This window comes from Salvelinus namaycush, chromosome 17 (genome assembly GCF_016432855.1).
Source record: "Salvelinus namaycush isolate Seneca chromosome 17, SaNama_1.0, whole genome shotgun sequence".
Taxonomy (NCBI): domain Eukaryota; kingdom Metazoa; phylum Chordata; class Actinopteri; order Salmoniformes; family Salmonidae; genus Salvelinus; species Salvelinus namaycush.
Window position 1 is genome coordinate 3,695,639 of NC_052323.1, and position 22,122 is coordinate 3,717,760.

Below are 22,122 nucleotides of genomic sequence, written 5' to 3' on the forward strand. Positions count from 1 at the left end.
AGTTAAGACTGAAAATAACAAATGTACATTTGAACAATACAGCCTAGCCTATACATCCAAATCTCCTATTTGGATGTATAGGCTAGGCTAGGCCTTAGACCACAGTGACAAATGTAGACTTAGTCCAGCAATAGCATGCAAACGTATAGCTTACCCCCACCAAGAGACCACTGAACTACTAGTAGAGATTAATCTCTTATGTCACAACCAATTAGTGGCCTGGAGCAGCCCCAGAGAGCGATTTTGTGGGGATGATGGCAGCTTATGTCAAGCTTGTTAGCGTACCGCTTGTCAGCTAGCGCTGTGAACTAGCAAGCGTTACCGAATAGACTTAGTTCCTCGTTCTCTTCCTCTTCGCTCTGGCGGTTTTATCTGGAGGTTTGTGGAGGAAAAGCTTTAAGCGCCAGGAACAAAGGTTATTGTTTTGTTTTTCCCCGCAGAGGGGTTTTTGGTTAGTGGACGATGATGTACAGTTTGACGTGGGATGTTTACTGTACACTCTCTTTAATCCGCTTCGGCCGGCCGTGCTTCTTCATGTGCTATTGAAGTAGCTAAATGTTTTTAAAAAACATAGCATTTTCTAGTTATTTATCTTCAACTAAGGAAAGACTGGTGTTTTTGAAAGAGAAAAGGCGGTGGTACACTGAGAAAGAGGAAAAGGAATAGCTGTTGCACATGACTTCTGACTGACACCACAGCACCGAAAAGGTTGAAGTAGCAATGAGGAATACGAACAAGGGAACTGACGCCATCTTTGTTTATTCTTTTTGATCGACAGGCGGTCACAGGCAGATGCTTCGGTGACAAGGACTTCAGGGGAGGCCTGGAGAATGGGATCCTGCTGTGCGAGTAAGTGCCCCCCGTCTTTTGCAACTCCTTCACGTTACTGTAGGATACGTTTCCTCAGATACGTTTCCCCTTGTGGCTCGGCACAATAAGTGTTGCATTTATAGGGCAATTTTTCTAAGTGCTCAAAGGACTTTATGCACAGATTATACTGTACAGTAGTAGCCTGGCATGCCAGACCGCGTGGTGCAGTAGTGAGCAAAATAAATGACACGCTCAACTGGGGCAATCAAATCAAATCAAATGGTGTTTGCCACATGCGTCAAATAAAACAGGTGTAGACCTTACAGTGAAACGTGTACCTACAAGCCCTTAACCAACAATGCAGTTTTAAGAAAATACCAAAAAAAAAAGAGATCAGTATAACAAATAACGTTAATTAAAGAGCAGCAGTAAATAACAGAGTTTGACTTTGTTGGCCAGGCTAACTGTACATTATGTGCACATTTTATAATATTGGCTATATATGTTAGGGCTATCGACCGACAGTTTGAGTTGAGTGACTTGGGCTTAACACAGAATTTGTTACCAAAAAATATTTGAAATTAACCAAGTCAAAAGACATTGGTCCAGAGTTATTTAATCCCCATTGCATCTACTCAAAACATTTTATTAAGATAGATACAGTAAATAAACAAATAAATAACTACAGTAAACTACTCGTTGAGTCCTCAACCCTTTTCCCGTAGTGTATAAATCACATGCATCCTCCCACCCAGCCTGTGATAAAAGTGTCAGCTACATACTTCACATTGTGCGAACACCTGTGTTATGGCTATAGTCTCTACTCCCCCCCCCCCCCCCCCCCCCCCTTCCCTTCAGACATGTTCCTCATCCTGTGGACATAACATACTTTACTTTACAGTCCCTGTCCTGTTCTTTTCAGCTGTGGAGTAAATCTAGGAGATTTATAGGTCTCGGTCTTCCCTCTGAGTTCCAGTGGTGTGGAGTCTGTTCGTGTAGTGCAATTCACAGACACCCGAGGGATATAGTACAACCCTTCTGGAGACTATGAAGGGGCTTGAGGTGCTTCCCTGCGGTCAATTCCAACAGATTGGTAATCTTAGGCGGGTGACAGGCAGTCTTCAAATGTGAATTGTGTGTCTCTGCCGTGTGTGTGTGTGTGTGTGTGTGTGTGTGTGTGTGTGTGTGTGTGTGTGTGTGTGTGTGTGTGTGTGTGTGTGTGTGTGTGTGTGTGTGTGTGTGTGTGTGTGTGTGTGTGTGTGTGTGTGTCTGCGTGCATGCGGGATAACAGTAATTATCGAATTGATCATATTAAAAACATTCACGCATTCGAGGCCAAATAAACATTTATTTTCATGGAGATCCATGCAGAAATGTGACACCGCCATTAGGGCTGGGCGATATGACGATATGTATCGTGTGACGATAGAAAAACGTCTATCGTTTCATATTATGCTCTATCGTTTATTTCGTTGTGTCGCAAATCGCACTCTTTACGGCAATATTTTTCGCCAGTTGGACGACGCTTTGCAGCACGTGTGGAAGGAAATTTGCAACACAAACAAACATGGAGGAGAGTGAACGTGACACAGAGCACGGGAGACACGGAGCTCGTACCTAAAAGAGGGGCTACTTCGGTCACATGGACGTGGTTTGGCTATGAAAAGTCTGACAGGGACCAGAAAACCCTCCTCTGCCGCAGGCCGGTCAGGCTCAAACACCACGAGTCTCTTTTACCACCGACGCAAGAATCATGTGAAACAGTACGGAGAGAGTCTAGGGATGAGACCCCCAAAAAAAGTTTTGTTTGTAGCACTTTGGTTGTTTTCATATAATGCTACAATTCAAACTTGAAGGAGTGTTTTGTTTACTTGTTATATTTGATATATTTATTTGGGAGGCTTATTTTGCTGCTATAGTTTAAACTTGAAAGTGTTCCATGTTTACATTTGGTATAAACCAATATTTGTTAGGCCTGTATTCATTTGTTTGCTTCTACAATTCAAAACGGTTCTACTATTAAAGAGCATGTTTGGTTGGGATATTTTAGACCATATTCACATTTTAGGCCTAATTGTTTTGTTTGCAGCTATAGGTGAAGTATTTTCTATTTACCTTTTTTAGATTTTATTACATTCATATTTTATATTTTGTTACATGCTTAATTGAAAATGTGCACAAAGGTTCTAAATAAAAGGAGAAATAATCAAATGTGAGTAAGTACCTTTTATTTGTTGAGTATAATTCAAAATGTAATAAGAAATAGGCCTTTACATGTGGTCATTTTATATAAACTATTTATTCATTGAATTTACGGAAAATGTGCTGTATCGTGATATGTATCGTTATCGGGATATGAAATGACCTATATCGGGATATGAGATTATGGTCATATCGCCCAGCCCTACAGCCATTGAATAATCAGCTTTTATCTTACCATATTATCAATAACCCCTATCACAGAAAAATACTCTTTCTCCCGTTTCTCGAGCGTAAAACCCCTTTGTCAACAACCAGAGGCTCCCTTACAACCATACACCTAGTCCTTTCCATATCTCGCCATCAGCAGCCATCCATCTACAACTCAACCTCTCCACTTTTCCACTCAGCGTTTGAGGTAGAATCACATTGCCATCCAGGTGTATCATAACATAACCTTAGAGATTGTTATCACGAGACGATTATTGGCTCTGGCTTTGATGACGAACAAAGGATGAACTTTGAAGTACATTCCTCATGTGGAACAGCAATAACAGAACTTAGGAGCAGGTCCGGGATCAGATAATACGAGGAAAAGTGGAGAATCTTGTAGTGCATTCCACAATAACAGGATGTACTGTAGTAACAGGTCTGGAATCAGATAGGGGGAACTCTTGTACATTCCTCAGGTGGAACATCAACAACTGGACTTAGGAACAGACCTAGGATCAGATAAGACGAGAACATCCCCTCTGAATCGTTCTAAAAAAACATTGCACCTCGGGAGGAAGTTGGAGAATGTCCCCTGTGGACCTTGTGCACTCTCTAAACAAGGGAAGGGTTGGACCGCAAGGAAATTATCTGTTTGGCTTTGACACCCTCACCCCAATTGTTTTTCTCATGTTTTGTTTTTGAGGAGGTTGCCTTCAGTAGAGAGGGGTGGTGGATGGACTTCAAAAGGGGGGTCTCATGTCTTCCCATGTCTTTGAAAGATTTCGTTGTTCATAGAAGTGTGTGTGTACAGTAATGTATTATAGCCACAGTACTCTGTCTGTGTGTGTTTTTGTAATGTGTTGTGATCCATGACCTGACAACATTATCCCAACCACTCATGCCCACTTCCTCAGGAACAACACATGACTGGATACACTAGAGGCACACTGAGATGGAGTATGATCGTGCACCACGTGTTTGCATTTGTTTGTGTGTGTGTGTGTGTGTGTGTGTGTGTGTATGCCTGTGTGTCTGTGGGTGTATTAAAGTCTCAAGGCCTTTCTGTGTGTCCTTGAGTCCTTCCAACTGATTTAGAGCCAGTGTCACCACTAACCTCCCAACACAGCCACATCGGATTCCTTCTTTCATTTACTCTTTCTTTTTTTAACTTGTCTTTTCATGACCTGATGAAGATCCAACTCAGATTGAAACGTTGTCTTTTGTACGTCTGATTCTGTCCTGCACCTGATTGGATATTATATATTACTTTTTTAATGTTTTTTTAAGTTGGGTGTACATTTCGTTTTTTTTTTAAAGATGTTATCTATATTCCATGGATAAAGCTGTAGAAATGTTATCTCTACCTATCTTTTCTCTCTCTCCTCCCCTCAGGTTGCTGAGCTCCATCAAACCTAGCGTGGTGAAGAAAATCAACAGATTACCCACTCCCATCGCTGGCCTGGTGAGTTCTCTCCTTCTTCTACCATCCCGCCATTCCTCTCCCCCTCTATCTTCCTCTCCTTCCATTCTTCTCCTCCCTCTAATGACTCCCCCTCTCCTCCCTTCCTCTCTTTTCAACCACCTATCCCCCCTTTCCTCCCTACATTTACTTTCCCTATCCTCCAAGTCCTCTCCTCCCTCCATCCATCTCCCCCTTCCTCTCACTATACCTATATTCCTTTCGGAATATAGTACAGTCTGTTCTGCACATTAAGTTATGCACAGATATACAGTACAGAGGTAACGGATCAATTCCCAGGCTGTAAGAAGACTCAAGCTCTGTCTGTCAAACAGCTGGGAACAAGGGTGTAAACATCACAGCAGTATTCAATTAGCAACTCTGTGTGTGTCTGTGTTAATGTGTGTGTGTGTTTTAGTGTGTGTTTTAGTGTTAGTAAATGAATGTGCGTGTGTATGTTTGTGTGTGTCTATGTTTCTTAGTTTGCATGTGTGTGTGCGTTCATGCATACGCATGTGTTTGTTTGTGTACCGTAGGCCTTTACGTATGGTGCCATTTCACATCTTGAGGCCACGTCGTTGGCGTTGGCCTGTATCTTCAACTGTGTCTGAACTGTGTTCAGCCTCAGAGTGTACATATTATTGTACTCCACATACCAGGAGACAGAAGGGGTGTACCCCTCCAACCAAAAGGATATAAAAGAGTCTCCCCGCAACTAATTGCAGCATGTCTTTCAAGAATCTTGTGGAAATACATCCAGCTCCTCATTTCACTGTCGGATGTGTAGAGTTGGATATCAAAGGAGAGGAAAGGAAGGAAACTTCAAGAGATCTGCCTCATTTTTTATTTTTGATGTAGTGCGTTAGAGTTGGTCTCTCCTACGCCAAGCCTTTCACATCTCTTTTTTGCACTCTTGTTCTCTTCTCTTAATGATTCTTCAGCGCTCTCTCTCTCTCTCTCTCTCTCTCTCTCTCTGTCTCTCTCTCTGTCTCTCTCTCTCTCTCTGTGTCTCTGTCTCTCTCTGTCTCTCTCTGTCTCTCTCGCTCTCTCGCTCTCGCTCTCGCTCTCGCTCTCTTCTCTCTCTCTTCTCTCTCTCTCTCTCTCTCTCTCTCTCTCTCTCTCTCTCTCTCTCTCTCTCTCTCTCTCTCTCTCTGTATCTCTCTCTCTCTCTCTCTATCTCTATCTCTATCTATCTCTCTCTCTCTCAATCCTCTGGGGTGTTTTGGCTTGGTTTGGGTCTGCTTTGATTCGCTGAATGAAGACAACTGGTTAGCCAAGCTCAGATGTACTGGGACAGCCCTGGGATCAGTTCTTAGTGTAAAATGAGTGTGTGATTGCTGGCAATGCTGCGAGACGAGCCCCATTTCATGGTGTGAAATCATAACCACAATGTTATGACTTTCCACACTACCTCTGCTCGACACTTTGGTCTTGGTGCATTATCGCTACCAGGCAACAAATGTAACACTTTAGTAGCCCTTGTATATCTTGACTAGATTTGTCACTACTATGAGATTTTGGGCTTTCGTAAATTCGTCAAAGACTTGACCAAATGTGTCACTATTGTGAGATGTAGGCCTTTCATAATGAACCAAGGACTGGACTGGCATGAACTAGCACACACAGGGTTCCTTCAGGACCAAGGCTGAGGGGCAAACAACGAGGCCTCTTTGAGAGTTAATGGAGAAGCAGAGAGGTGAAAGGTCAGCCTGTGTACTTCCTTCCTTCCGTCTCATACAGTACAGTGGCTCTGGCCCTCTAATAGTTCCACCTCATGTTGTCTCAGAGGGCGTTGTTTGATATGCCCCCCCCATTCGCTCATGACATCAATGCAGTCCCTGTTGGTCTCCGGGAAAGCTTACCTAGAGTTTCTTGCTTAGTTCCCACTTGGCTTCGTATGGGCTTTGGTTGAGAGAAAGCAAGGGAGGTTATAGAGCAGGGGTAAGCAGAGTCGGGTCGGTTTTATTGGCTAGCTTCTCTATGGGAGATCTAGGATCAGCTTTCCCACCCCAAATCCTAACCTTAACCATGAGTGGGGGAACATAGCATCTGAGGGAAACTCGTTGAATTGTTGTGGCTATAAGACAAAATGGCCTTGTGTTGTCTTTGACTGTGCTCGTGGTTGGTTAAGACTGAAGGGTAATGGAAAGAGTGCAGAAGGCATGAAGGACAGAGGAGAAAAGATGAACCGCAGCTGAATGAGATCGAGAAAGAGATAAGCAGAGACAGTATGAAAGAGAGGGGAGCTCAGCAGCTGAACGAAAGATATACAGCATATATAGAGAGAGAAACATTACGGAGGCCAGGAAGACTCAACAGCTATTTTTACTTAAGTAGTTTACACCACTGGTTCTGGAAGACCAGTGGAAGGCCTGAGATCATCACTGGACATAGAGAGAGAGAGAGAGCGATAGAGAGAGAGAGAGATTGAGAGAGAGAGAAAGAGAAATGCATGCATCATTGGCAAGGAGCAGAAGTGTTAAACTGTTTTGAAGGAAGTTTGGTTTGGCCCAGCTTCTCTCTCTCTCTCCTTACTCTCTTATCTGCAGGCGTCTCTAATTGCCGCCAACTAGCGTCCCCTGGCTTTAACAAACCCGGTAATTACACTCCTGTATTTTTAACAACCCTTTCTTTTTCTTTTTTTACAATCCCTCCCACTACAATAACATTGGATTATCTTATTATCTTGTTAAAGTTTCAAAGCAAAAGAGTTATCGCCTCAATTCTTACTGCTCGCGGTAAAAGTTTATGCTGCGCGATGTCAGTCGCTCTATCTCGTTTCTCTCTTTCTCTTTCTTTCTTTCTCTCACTCAGTCTTTTTTAAGAGAAGATACCTCAATATCTACGAGCAGCAAAAGTCAGTCTCCCTCTCCCTCTCTTTGTCTAATGATTTCTGTCTACATGACCCGAGGGAACAGTTCATCTGGGGTGGGTATCGAGTCAGTCTTTTAAAGGATTATAAGGGTTATCAATGATCCATCTACACACAGGTCCTCCACCAACAAGGGACATTAACAAGGAGCTTGTGAGTGGGAGGAGAAAGGGGGCATTAGTATACCTTTAGCAAGCTTTTGATGCGTGCATGAGTGGGCACCGGCCAATTACTGTATATACTGTATGAATGGACAAAGCCATCGATCACTTGGCACCATTCATTCCTATATGAAGAGTCAATAGCACATTGAAGCCAAATTAAAGTTTACATGTGGTCATAACATGCGTAGTTTGAGCTACTCCAGGAAGTGACGTTGCAGGCTAATTTAGAGCCGCTCCCTCTCATTGGGTAACTCAAGTTGAATTCCCTTTTTTGTGATATCTAATTGGCAGTTACGATCTTGTCTCATCGCTGCAACTCCCCAACGGACTCGGGAGAGGCGAACGTTGAGAGCCATGCGTCATGACCTGCCAAGCCGTGCTGCTTCTTAACCCAGAAGCCAGCTGCACCAATGTGTCGTAGGAAACCCCGTCCAACTGACAACTTGAGGCAGCTTGTAGGCGCCCGGGCACGCCACAAGGAGTTACTGGACCATGATGAGCCAAAGAAATCGACCCGGCCAAACCCTCCCCTAACCCGGACGATGCTTGGCCAATTGTGCGCCGCCCCATGGTGTTCCCGGTCACGGCCGGCTGGGATCGAACCTGAGGGTGTAGTTCCTACGGAGAGAGTGATCACACAGTCGTCCGGAACAGCTGGTGCTCTCATGCATGCTTCAGTGTTGCATGATATCCACACCTAGCTTTGTGTACACTAGTGAAACCATACAGCTCTGCTCACATGCACACTTCTACAGTTGAAGTCGGAAGTTTACATACACCTTAGCCAAATACATTTAAACTCAGTTTTTCACAATTCCTGACATTTGATCTTAGTAAAAAATGCCCTGTCTTAGGTCAGTTAGGATCACCACTTTATTTTAAGAATGTGAAATGTCAGAATAATAGTAGAAAGAATGATTTATTTCAGCTTTTATTTCTTTCATCACATTCCCAGGGGGTCAGAAGTTCACATACACTCAATTAGTATTTGGTAGCATTGCCTTTAAATTGTTTTTAACTTGGGTCAAACATTTTGGGTAGCCTTCCACAAGCTTCCCACAATAAGTTGGGTGAATTTTGGCCCATTCCTCCTGACAGAGCTGGTGTAACTGAGTCAGGTTTGTAGGCCTCCTTGCCCGCACACACTTTCAGTTCTGCCCACAAATTTTCTATAGGATTGAGGTCAGTGATGGCTTTGTGATGGCCACTCCAATACCTTGACTTTGTTGTCCTTAAGTCATTTTGCCACAACTTTGGAAGTATGCTTGGGTTCATTGTCCATTTGGAAGACCCATTTGCGACCAAGCTTTAACTTTCTGACTGATGTCTTGAGATGTTGCTTCAATATATCCACATAATTGTCCTCCCTCATGATGCCATCTATTTTGTGAAGTGCTCCTGCAGAAAAGCACCCCCACAACATGATGCTGCCACCCCAGTGCTTCACAGTTGGGATGGTGTTCTTCAGCTTGCAAGCCTCCCCCTTTTTCCTCCAAACATAAAGATGGTCATTATGGCCAACAGTTCTATTTTTGTTTCATCAGACCAGAGGACACTGCTCCAAAAAGTATGTGCAGTTGCAAACTGCAGTCTGGCTTTTTTATGGCGGTTTTGGAGCAGTGGCTTCTTCCTTGCTGAGCGGCCTTTCAGGGTATGTCGATATAGGACTCGTTTTACTGTGGATATAGATACTTCTGTACCTGTTTCCTCCAGCATCTTCACAAGGTCCTTTGCTGTTGTTCTGGGATTGAATTGCACTTTTCGCACCAAAGTACGTTCATCTCTAGGAGACAGAACGCGTCTCCTTCCTGAGCGGTATGACGGCTGCGTGGTCCCATGGTGTTTATACTTGCGTACTATTGTTTGTACAGATGAACGGGGTACCTTCAGGCATTTGGAAATTGCTCCAAAAGGATGAACCAAACTTGTGGGGGTCTTCAAAAAAAAATTCTGAAGTCTTGGCTGATTTCTTTAGATTTTCCCATGATGTCAAGCAAAAAGGCACTGAGTTTGAAGGTAGGCCTTGAAATACATTTTCTGGAATTTTCCAAGCTGTTTAAAGGTACTTAGTGTATGTAAACTTCTGACCCACTGGAATTGTGATGCAGTGAATTATAAGTGAAATAATCTGTCTGTAAACAATTGTTGAAAAAATGACTTGTGTCATGCACAAAGTAGATGTCCTAACCGACTTGCCAAAACTATAGTTTGTTTACAAGAAATTTGTGGAGTGGTTGAAAAACAAGTTTTAAAAACAACTGTACATAACAGTTGTGTCCAGGCTTGGACTTACGTATCCAAAGCAGAACCCCATGTTTGTTCACTTCTCACACCCTAATTGTGTTGTCAACAGTAGTAAAACCATACCGCTGCGCTCACACACAGGTCTGTGGATTACAGTGAGACCCTATGGCTGTATTCCCGCATGGTCTTCCACACAACAGAGAGACCTTATAGTTGCACTTACACAATCTACACAGGCTCAAGTATTCCATACCAGAGCAATGCTAGGCACCAAAACATCAACAAGAATACACACACAAACACACATACACACACTGGCCTGTGGGGGAGTTTTAGTGGGATTACTGAGGTGAGAAAGGCGTAAACAAGAGGACTGCTGTTATCTCAGCCATCATAATAAAACACAGACCAGACCAGGCACTCCCCCTTCCTTCCCCTTCCTGTTACAGCCTAATGGGAAAATGGTTCTCTGTGGAATTCCCTGTTGTGTAATCAGGCCGGATGGTGGATGGGGAACAGAGTGGAGCGCGGGATGTTTAGCAGGTTGGCTGGTTTGCTCTGGTCCAAGGCGTTAGGAAGGCTCAGGGTTAGCAAGCCGCACTACCTCCCTGGACGACAGGTGGTTGGCTATTATTATTTGAGTGTTATCCTTGGCTGCGAGTCTGCGAGGTTGGAATCTGAAACAAATCTGTGAGACATCCATTTCCCTCGGCTTAATCTGTGAACGCCTTTCCCCTGGATACTCTATAGGCTAGGTGTGAACACTGTTTTACTTCCCCCCTACAAGCATCTGCAGTCAGATTATGCCAGAAAGATATTGATTGCATCCAGCACCGTAATCAAATATGATCTGAGTCATTACAACTATTCCAATGGCTCATTTCAGAGGAAGGAACATGTTTAATGTCTAAGTACTTCATTCTTTATATCAATTCGCTCTGAATAGTTTTTTACTGTTTTAAGTCTGTTGGGGAAAGAATGTCTTAAAACCACTGGATTGGAATTCTCTGCGGATGTCTCTTTAAGTCTGTGTGTGTTATTGTGTGGGTTTTCTTGGGCCGTTGTCCATTGTTTTGGTGTCTGAGGTGGGGGTAGGAGGATGGAGGGGTGGGAAGAGGAGGGCAGTGGCTGGGGCACTGTTCGTGTTGACGTAGACGTCAGCGTCAATCATCTCAGCTGCGGACTCCACCCCGTTGCCTCTGCCAGTGACACACACGGTTCAAACGCCTAAACACAAATGCAAATGTGCAGGACATGGATGTGTCAAGTGATTTCCCCTAGACACATACATGTACAGTACACGCACGTACAGTACACACGCACGCACACACACCCTTGTCGACTTCTCTTTCGCACTCGCTAATATTTACTCAGTGTGGTCCTCTGTCCGAGTGTTTGTTTGCGTTTCTGTTATTGTTGGCCTCGGGCGACTTGTTGTCAAGCGACTTGTTCGTCAGAAGAGAGGAAAAAAGGGAGGAATTTGGTTGTTTGGTTTGGGAGTGGAGTGTGGAGTGAGATGGTTTGCGTGTGTTGTCTGAAACTATTGTTTGAGTTTTTCTCCTTTTTTCTCCTCTTCCTCCAGTTTCTTTGCTGTTCTTGGTTTGTTGTTACTGACTACTGGATTTATCAGGAAAGCTTTTGAGTGGATGGGGCAGCTAGCTACGAAAAGGGCTGTGTATTACCCTGCGGCCCCCAACATACAGTGAGCAGGTCTGCTGCTTGGAGCACCTGCACGGTGTGAACACACACAGTGGCGCGGAGCGTTACCCGCCAGGCATACAGCAACTATTTTACTGCCACCTTATTTGTATATAACCACACATTCATTATTTACATTTAGTTACACACCCACATATCTCCCACCCTCCTTTTGCGTCAACAATGGTAAAACTCTGCTTACTCCTAACCATGAAGTTATTATTGACACCTTCTTACTCACACCAAGGTAATCATGTTCTGCCCTTCAGTTGTGACTTCCAACTAACCATGACCCAGATCAACTGAAAACAGGACATCAACTAACCATGACACAGATCAACTGAAAACAGGACATCAACTAACCATGACCCAGATCAACTAAAAACAGGACATCAACTAACCATGACCCATATCAACTAAAAACAGTACATCAACTAACCATGACCCAGATCAACTGAAAACAGTACATCAACTAACCATGACCCAGATCAACTGAAAACAGGACATCAACTAACCATGACCCAGATCAACTAACCATGACCTAGATCAACTAAAACTGTCACGTTCCTGACCTGTTTTCTGTTGTTTTGTATGTGTTTAGTTGGTCAGGGCGTGAGTTGGGGTGGGTATTCTATGTTGTGTGTCTAGTTCGTCTGTTTCTATGTTCAGCCTGATATGGTTCTCAATCAGAGACAGCTGTCAATCGTTGTCCCTGATTGAGAATCATATATAGGTGGCTTGTTTTGTGTTGGGGATTGTGGGTGGTTGTTTCCTGTCTCTGTGTTTATGTTCTGCACCAGATAGGACTGTCTCGGCTTTCACATTTGTTGTTTTGTAATGTTTGTTAATGTTCATCGTTTATTGATTAAGTAAACATGTTGAACACTAACTGCGCTGCATTTTGGTCCTCTCCTTCATCCCAGGAAGAAAGCCGTAACAGAACCACCCACCAAACCCGGATCAAGCAGCGGGTTAACGGGCAGCAGCGACAGCAGCAGTGGTTCAAGGAGGAATGGACATGGGAGGAGATTCTGGACGGAGAAGGACCCTGGGCAGAGCCAGAGGAGTGTCGCCGCCCAAAAGCGGAGCTGGAGGCATCTAAAGCGGAGAGGCGGCATTATGAGGCGCTAGCAAGGCAGAGCGGCTGGAAGCCCGAGAGGCTCACCCAAACATTTCTTGGGGGGGGGGCTAAAGGGGAGTGTGGCGAAGTCAGGTAGGAGACCTGCGCCAACTTCCCGGGCTTACCGTGGAGAGCTAGAGTACGGGCAGACACCGTGTTACGCAGTAGAGCGCATGGTGTCTCCTGTACGTGTTCATAGCCCGGTGCGGGTTATTCCACCTCCCCGCACTAGCCGGGCTAGAGTGAGCATTGAGCCAAGTGCCATGAAGCCGGCTCTACATATCTGGCCTCCAGTACGTCTCCTCGGGCCGGTGTACATGGCACCAGCCTTACGCATGGTGTCCCCGGTTCGCCAACACAGCCCAGTGCGGGTTATTCTACCTCCCCGTACTGGGCGGGCTACGGGGAGCATACAACCAGGTAAGGTTGGGCAGGCTCAGTGCTCAAGGGAGCCAGTACGCCTGCACGGTCCGGTATATCCGGCGCCACCTTCCCGCCCCAGCCCAGTACCATCAGTGCCTACACCACGCACCAGGCTTCCTGTGCGTCTCCAGAGCCCTGTTCCTCCTCCACGCACTAGCCCTATGGTGCGTGTCTTCAGCCCGGTACCACCAGTTCCGGCACCACGCATCAAGCCTCCTGTGCGTCTACAGAGCCCTGTACGCACTGTTCCTTCTCCCCGCACTCGCCCTGAGGTGCGTGCCCTCAGCCCGGTACCTCCAGTTCCGGTACCACGCACCAGGCCTATAGTGCGCATCGAGAGTCCAGTGTGCCCTGTTCCTGCTCCCTGCACTAGCCTTGAGGTGCGTGTCTCCAGTCCGGTACCACCAGTTCCGGCACCACGCACCAGGCCTACTGTGCGCCTCAGCAGGTCAGAGTCGGCCGTCTGCCCAACGCCGCCTATACTGCTCGTCTGCTCAGCGCCGTCTGAGCTGCCTGCACTGCTCGTCTGCCCAGCGCCGTCTGAGCTGCCTGCACTGCTCGTCTGCCCAGCACCATCTGAGCTGCCTGTCTGCCCAGCGCCGTCTGAGCCATCCGTCTGCCCAGCGCCGTCTGAGCCATCCGTCTGCCCAGCGCCGTCTGAGCCATCCGTCTGCCCAGCGCCGTCTGAGCCATCCGTCTGCCACGAGCCTTCAGAGCCGCCCGTCTGTCCCGAGCCATTAGAGCCGTCCGTCAGTCAGGAGCCGCTAGAGCCGTCCGTCAGTCAGGAGCTGCCAGAGCCGCCAGCCAGTCAGGAGCTGCCAGAGCCGCCAGCCAGTCAGGAGCTGCCAGAGCCGCCAGCCAGTCAGGAGCTGCCAGAGCCGCCAGCCAGTCAGGAGCTGCCAGAGCCGCCAGCCAGTCAGGAGCTGCCAGAGCCGCCAGCCAGTCAGGAGCTGCCAGAGCCGCCAGCCAGTCAGGAGCTGCCAGAGCCGCCAGCCAGTCAGGAGCTGCCAGAGCCGCCAGCCAGTCATGAGCTGCCCTCCAGTCATGAGCTGCCCTCCAGTCATGAGCTGCCCTCCAGTCATGAGCTGCCCTCCAGTCATGAGCTGCCCTACAGTCATGAGCTGCCCTCCAGTCATGAGCTGCCCTACAGTCCGGAGCTGCCATTAGTCCAGAGTTGTCCCTCTGTCCTAAGCTACCTCTCTGTCCGGAGCGATTTCTCTGTCCTGAGCTACCTCTCTGTCCTGAGCTACCTCTCTGTCCTGAGCTACCTCTCTGTCCTGAGCTACCTCTCTGTCCTGAGCTACCTCTCGGTCCTGAGCTACCTCTCGGTCCTGAGTTGTCTCCTCTATTTAGGAGGGGCCTTGGTGAAGGTTCCTGGACCATGGTCGGGGGCGAGGGTCGCCACTCAAAGGACGCTAAGGAGGGGGATAAAGACAGTGGTGGAGTGGTGTCCTCGTCCACCGCCGGAGCCGCCACCGCGGACAGATGCCCACCCAGACCCTCCCCTTGAGTTTTAGGGGTGCGCCCGGAGTTCGCACCTTGAGGGGGGGGTTCTGTCACGTTCCTGACCTGTTTCTGTTGTTTTGTATGTGTTTAGTTGGTCAGGGCATGAGTTGGGGTGGGTATTCTATGTTGTGTGTCTAGTTCGTCTGTTTCTATGTTCAGCCTGATATGGTTCTCAATCAGAGACAGCTGTCAATCGTTGTCCCTGATTGAGAATCATATATAGGTGGCTTGTTTTGTGTTGGGGATTGTCGGTGGTTGTTTCCTGTCTCTGTGTTTATGTTCTGCACCAGATAGGACTGTCTCGGCTTTCACATTTGTTGTTTTGTAATGTTTGTTAATGTTCATCGTTTATTGATTAAGTAAACATGTTGAACACTAACTGCGCTGCATTTTGGTCCTCTCCTTCATCCCAGGAAGAAAGCCGTAACAAAAACAGTACATCAACTAACCATGACCCAGATCAACTAAAACAGTACATCAACTAACCATGACCCAGATCAACTGAAAACAGGACATCAACTAACCATGACCCAGATCAACTAAAAACAGTACATTAACTAACCATGACCCAGATCAACTAAAAACAATACATCAACTAACCATGACCCAGATCAACTAAAACAGTACATCAACTAACCATGACCCAGATCAACTGTGGTCATCTTGTTGGATGCAGGAAAAATGCAACTTGAAAAGGATGTTACAATCTGAAAAGGCATTGGAAATGTATTAATGTTTGCAAACATCAAATACTTAAGGGGGGGAAGTGAAATGTTTGGGGGGGGGGGGGGTCTTATTATCTGACTCCTTTATGGTCAAATAATTTCTTTGCTGACTTAAATATATGTTTCTGCATGAGTATATTTAAGCAATATGGTCCTAGGGGGTGTGGTATATGGCCAATATACCACGGTTAGGGGCTGTTCTTACGCACGATGCAATGCGGAGCCCTTAGCTGTGGTATATTGGCCATATACCACAAACCCCCTAAGTGCCTTATAAACTGGCTACCAACGTAATAAGGGCAGTACAAATACATGTTGTGTCATACCTGTGGTATACAGTCTGATATACCACGTCTGTCAGCCAATCAGCATTCAGGGCCCGAACCACCCAGTTTATAATTGTGAAATATGTTTATATTTAGCATTGCTGTTGTACTGTAGTAGCTTAGGTTTGCTTAAAGAAGAAAAAAATGTGACAAGTTATATCTTGTGTCCTTTGAAAATCTGTAGTAGACCACATCTTTGTACTATAATGAATAGCAGCTACTGTACTATGTACCAAATACACCCGTAACCGTGTCAACAGGAATATTTCCCACATTCTGGACTACTTTGGCTCCCTATGTCGTGGAAAGAAACACCTACCATATCTCTCTGTCAACATGGTGCTCCCGAGTGGCGCAGCGGTCTAAGGGACTGCATCTCAGTGCTCGTGGCGTCCCTACAGACAGTGGTTCGATTACAAGCTGTAGCACCGCAGATATTGCGATGAGCGCGATGCAAGACTTTACTCTCACATAGCCACACAGAGTATCTGCACGGGTTCGCTTCATGCTGCTACAACGTGGTATACAGTACCAGAAGAGCAGAGAGGTTTAGCATCGCGCTACAACGCTCTTATTTGTTGTGTAAATTGACCGACCATTACTCTTCACTCTGTGCTTTGCTGAGTCTATCTTTAAGGCATTGTGTCCCCTTATTCTCACATAGTAAACTAAACCAACCCAAATTAATGCGTAACCACACACTTATTGAACAGGCCCTTTATAATCGATTAGCTTAGCATTTCTAAGCAATGCAGGCATTACAAAGCGTGACCGATCTGTTACTCACAATAAGAAAGTGAAAAGCATGAAAGTGTGATTTCACAATGTCTCCTCTAAACCCAGCCGCCACTTTATAATAAAACCATCCTTTTTAAGCCCACCATATTGTGCCAGATCTCTGTGGCTAACTGGATTTCACTGGATTCCACTGGACTTAACTAGATTTAGTTTGGCCTCCTCCCGTATGTATTTAACTGGTCTTGATTGCCCTCCTAAACCCTTTCCATCCTCCTCTTCTTTCTTTCTTCTTCCCCCTGCCAACATCAGATTCAGCTATCCCTACAACAGGCTTTTTAAGCTGTGTAATTCAGCTGTGGTAATTGGGAAGTCTCTGTCCAATGGTAGGCCCGCTGTATTTACTTCATTTCAGTCAATGATTGGTGAGTCATTTGCAAACTCAAAGCAGATTCTGAATTGGTGATGCATTGCCAGTCAGGCTTCCCCAGTTGTGAGAAAATAGTTAGGAATTTTCTCGGAAGTTTTTTTTTGTAGTGTGCTTGGTGAAGTTAATTCTTGGATTTCAGGATATGGATTTCTCTAAATGGAAACAACCTCATTTTCCCATATCAGAACATATTTACACATAACCAGAAATATTTAGATATATACAAGTAACTGCCAAAATAAAGGAAACACCAACATAAGGCGTTGGGCCACCACAAGCTGCCAAAAGGGCTTCAATGCACCTTGGTATAGCTTCTACAAGTGTCTGGAATCTATGAACTAGGGATGCGATATCATTATTCCACGAGAAATCCCTTCATCATTTGGTGTTTTATTGATGGTGGTGGAAAACACTGTCTCGGGCACTGCTCCAGAATCTCCCATAAGTGACTGAGACGACCACGGCATATGGTTCACATCATTTTCATGCTCATCAAACCATTCAGTGGCCACTCGTGCCCTGTGGATGGGGGGCGTTGTCATCCTGGAAGAGACCACTCCCACCAGGGTTGAAACGATTCGTCATGGGTTGAAGGTGATCACTCAGGATTGCTGTGTATCTATTGCCGTTTAACTTGCCCTCTAAGGGGTTGAGTGGACCTTAACCATGCAGGGAGAAGGCACCCCACACCATAACAGTGCCACCATAGCCCTCATTTACTTAAGTGTTTCCTTTATTTTGACAGTTACCTGGCAGTTAGAGCAAAAACTTGCAGATTTTTTAAATGTATATGAATATTTTTCATCAGTGTGTGAATGCGATGCTGATTCGGGAGAAGTTAATATCCTTGAAGAAACTACCAATTGTGCTATATTTGTCGAATTTTTTTTTTACTCTCTTGCTGATTGTCTCTTACGTATCCTGCTGGCAGAGCGATATCCATCCACGACCTCATTGTGTGTGTGTGTGTGTGTGTTTTTATTCTCTGAGAAGTAAGGTCATTTAAAGTTATGTGATTTGGTTTATTTAGATACAACATTTCAATGTTGTTAACACACAGTAACCAAAAAACAGAATGTTCACCATAAGTTCCCAGAATTGTTTGCCAGATCTTAACAAGTTGCCGCAAATTTACCGCAACAGTTTGCCCCAAAATATTATTTGCATGTGAAAATATGAGCTTGCTGCAAAATTGCGAAAAATTTGCCAAAGGTTTGCCCCAACTGTTTACCAGGAGGCTGTATTTTCGGTACGGGTGTGGGTGGGGACTCCTCTCCAGGGTAGCAGAGATGGCACTCTCCCAAACATACAGGAAGCCAGAGGGAGGGGGGGTGGTAATTTACCACATTGAGAAAGGCTCTGGAACGTGAGAAAATCCAGCTCTGTGTGTGTGTGTGTGTTTGTGCGAGAAAGAGGGAGAATGAGAGAGAAGAGAGTGAGAGAGGCTGGGAACTGAAGACCAGAAGGGAACAGGAGCCTTAGCAGGGTCAGGTTTTACCAACTGAACAAAGGACCGTCGGACACCTGGCAAGCTCTGTATAGAAGACGGAGAAAGAGAAAGAACAAGCAGATAGGGAAAGAGGAAACAGAGAGAGAGGGTGAAAGACAAAGTTGCAAATAGATAGGGAAGGAAAAAAGAGAGTGAAAGTTTGTGAGTAAAAATCAGAGGGAGAAAGAGACTCGAGGAGAGATAAACCAGGGGAAAAAAGGGTGAGGATAATTTAAGAAGCAAGTCGGTTGTGAGAAAGCAAGAGTTGTTGTTTTCCTCTTTCTGGGGTGTGCGTGTGAGTGTGAGCGTGTGTGTGTGTGTGCGTGCCTGTGTGCATGTTTGCTTGTGTGTGTCCGTGATGGGGCACAATCTCAATGTATTTCTCCCTTTATCCACAAGAGGAGTGTATTCACCTTTCTCTGAGTAAAAGTGAGTATGTGCCCTATTATAACTGTGTGTGTGTGTGCATGTGTGTGTGCATGTGCCCTCTCTCCACAGGACAACCTGAGTGTGTTCCTGCGTGGCTGTGAGGAGCTGGGACTGAAGGGCTCTCAGCTGTTTGACCCCGGGGACCTGCAGGACACCTCGACACGCCCCAAAGCCAAGTAAGACATCACACACACACACTTGCTTCCCTGACTGGCTGGATGGCTGAAAGGCTAGCTGGTTGATTGGCTGGCCGACTCACTGTCCGTAGGTCAGTAGGGTGGTTGGACAGTTGTTCTTTCTGTGTCTGTCTAGCTGTCTGCCTGTATGTCTTTGTATTTTCATTCATGCTTGTCTTTCTACATCTCTGTGTCGCTCTTATGTCAACAGTACAGTAATTAGTGTCAAAGCAAAGAAATGTGGCTCTCCTTGTATGCAACGTCACTTGACAGGAGATTGTGACGTTGTAGCTGTTGCTAGGTGAGTGGGTGTTTCCCCCCCCCCCCAACTCTCCTTGTGCCAGGGCTGCTCCGTCAGTCAGTCAATAAAGAGATTGGGAAGGAGAGAGAGAAGAAGAGAGGTAGAGAGAGAGTTTCTTCACTTTGTGACAGGGCAATGTCAAACTTAGCAGGTCTCGGGGATGGCTTGACTGGTTCTGTCATGACATATGATTCCATGAAGAGTTCAGGTGTGGGCCAAGGGAATACTATTAGCTTTACACACTAGTCACTTTGTGTGTGTGTGTGTGTGCGTGAAGGTGTTTTTGTGCACGCGTGCAAATGTGTGTGTCCACCCTTTCACTGATGCCTGTGCATTTGCTTGGCTCCAAACCAAGTGCATTGCATTTGAATTGACCCTGTTCTAATGTTGATGGCTATGCATCCTTGCATTGACTTATATGACCTTGTTACTGTCCCTTAGATTTTGTGTGTAGCTCTACCCTTTTCTCCTGCGACTCTGCCCAGTGCTCAGGCAGGTGTTTTCTTATCTAGAAAACAGATTTGGACGGGGGTGCATAAAGAGACACCGCTCCACACAATGTGCTAAGGCCTGAAGTATGTCTTCTGTTCCATCTGCTGATGGAAACAGATCCATTTCCAAGATAAGTGACAGGTGGAGAGAGCGAAAGAGGGGGGTGGGGAGAAAGAGAGAGGGCAAGTGAGAGTGAGAGGGAAGAGAGATAATCGAAGGGGAGAGAGCGAGAGAGAGCAACAGCAAGAGAGAGTGAGATAGAGAAAGAGAGAGTAAGAAAGAGAGAGTGAGAGAGAGAGGGAAAAACAGAGAGAGGGAGGGAGTAAAGGTGAGATCACATGCAGTGATCTATTACCTAGTGGAATCTTTATTGCCTTCTTTCTCAGGCAGGCTTTAGATGTGGTTATGTAAGTAAGCAAGGTAGCGTGGTAGAGAAAACAGACCTGGCTCTCTGTTAATTTAGTCAAGCGAGAGGAGAGGAGGAAGGAGATAAAGAGGGGAGGAAGGTGAAATGACACAGGGACCTTCTGTTGGAAAAGAGGGAAGTTGGAGAGGGAGATGGAGAAACTAATGCTGAGACTGACTTGACCCCTAGCCTTTTGGTTTCAACCCCCCTATTTCACGTTCTTTCTTTTGAACTTTCTTTTGCTCTATATGAAGTATCTCTCTATCTCTTTCTTTCTCTCGTTGTCTCGCTGTCTCTCTCTCTCGCTGTCTCTCTCTCTCTCTCTCTCAATCTCTCTTCCCTTTTCTTCCCCCTTTTCTGTTGGATCAGAAATGAGTATTACGTTGCCGACCAACAAACGTGTTCCTCTCAAGGGGAGGTCCTATCAAATCGGCCAGAAATGGGAACAAACAGAAAATCTTCCAAATATCTTGTAGTTGCTATAGAGCCTTTCTGTTGATAATTGGAGAGATCTGGCTTTTGAACCCCTGAAGGAGGATCTGACAGGGCTAGGTGCTGCACAGAATACCTGATCGACAAATCACCTCCACCTCAAAACATCCAAGCCTGAACTAATTCATATAGTATAAGGATTAGTGAATCTACATGATCCCATGGCACTTGTCGCAAGAGTATGGGGTGTTATCCTTGGTGTCTACCAAATCATCCTCGGCTTCCAATTGGCTCATTCAAGCCCTGTTCTTTCCCCTGCAATTCTTCCCTAGGTCGTTGAAGAGAATGTGTTCTCAGCCAACCTGGTAAAATAAGGGTTAGGTATGAACAGGCATATTGACGTGTAACTCAATGGAAACGTTTCATCCCTCACGTGATTACGCGTCCACCTACTAACGATCTGGACATGAGTCATTTGATTGACAGTTTGGTAATAATCCCACTCATGTGGGAGTTAGCTGCATAACACTCTTAACCCCTGGGTGACCTGCGCAGATCATTACGACAAGGAACCGCGTGTGGGAGCTGAACAAGCCAACAAGGTTGACCTATGACCTCTGCTGACTAGTGTGTGAGTAAAGTATCAAGTGTAGGCTTAGATCAGCGCACGCACGTGTTCCTTCACGAACGTGCACGATACGCACACAGACGGAGGCGCACGCGCACAGGCACACACACACAAAGTCATGCACTCACACTCACGTGCCAGACAAACACAGAACCTGTAGCTATAATTCAGTCTCTAACCATTCTGAAACTGACATATGGTTTCATGTTTATTTAGTTTGATGAAAAATATGTTAGCGAGAGAAAGAAAGGCAAACGTCGCTCTCCGTGTGCATGTCTCTGTCTGTCTCCGTGTCTGTGCTCACGTCCATCTGTGTGTCAGAAAAAGAAAATGAAATAAGAATTGAATGTGTGTGTGTGTGTGTGTGTGTGTGTGTGTGTGTGTGTGTGTGTGTGTGTGTGTGTGTGTGTGTGTGTGTGTGTGTGTGTGTGTGTGTGTGTGTGTGTGATTGAAAGGCACTCTGGCCTCTCCGTCTTTGCCCTGCTGTTGCCTGGAGCCTCTTGAACACTAGACAAACATCCAAACAACCTTGCACTGCAGCAACGGCAATCAGGCTGGAGAGTTTGGAGATCAAACACTATTATTTTCTCTCTTTCAACCACTCTCTCTCCCCTTGTCCCTCTCTACTTCCCTCCTCTCTCTCTCTCTCTCTCTTTCTCTCTCTCTCTCTCTCTGTCTCTCTCGCACGCTCTTTCTCTCTGCCTCTGTTGCTCCTCCCTCCCTCTCTTTCTCCCTCCCCTCTCTCTCTCTTTCCCTCTCCCTCCATCTCTCCCTCCCATTCCCACTTTCACTTTCTCCCTCCTTCTTCTCTCTCTCCCTCCATCTCTCCCGCCCACTCTCACTTT

The 22,122-nt window shown here is 45.9% G+C and overlaps 1 protein-coding gene across 1 annotated transcript in view; it reads left to right on the forward strand.

Moving 5' to 3' along the window:
• The first annotated feature begins 781 nt into the window (after window positions 1-781).
• LOC120062236 (LIM and calponin homology domains-containing protein 1-like) overlaps window positions 782-22,122 on the forward strand; it is a 90,995-nt gene continuing 69,654 nt past the window's right edge. Inside the window, exons 1-3 of the mRNA XM_039012055.1 lie at window positions 782-849; window positions 4,615-4,684; window positions 18,912-19,018. The gene's annotated coding sequence lies outside the window, so the exon portion shown is untranslated. The remainder of the gene's footprint in view (window positions 850-4,614; window positions 4,685-18,911; window positions 19,019-22,122) is intronic.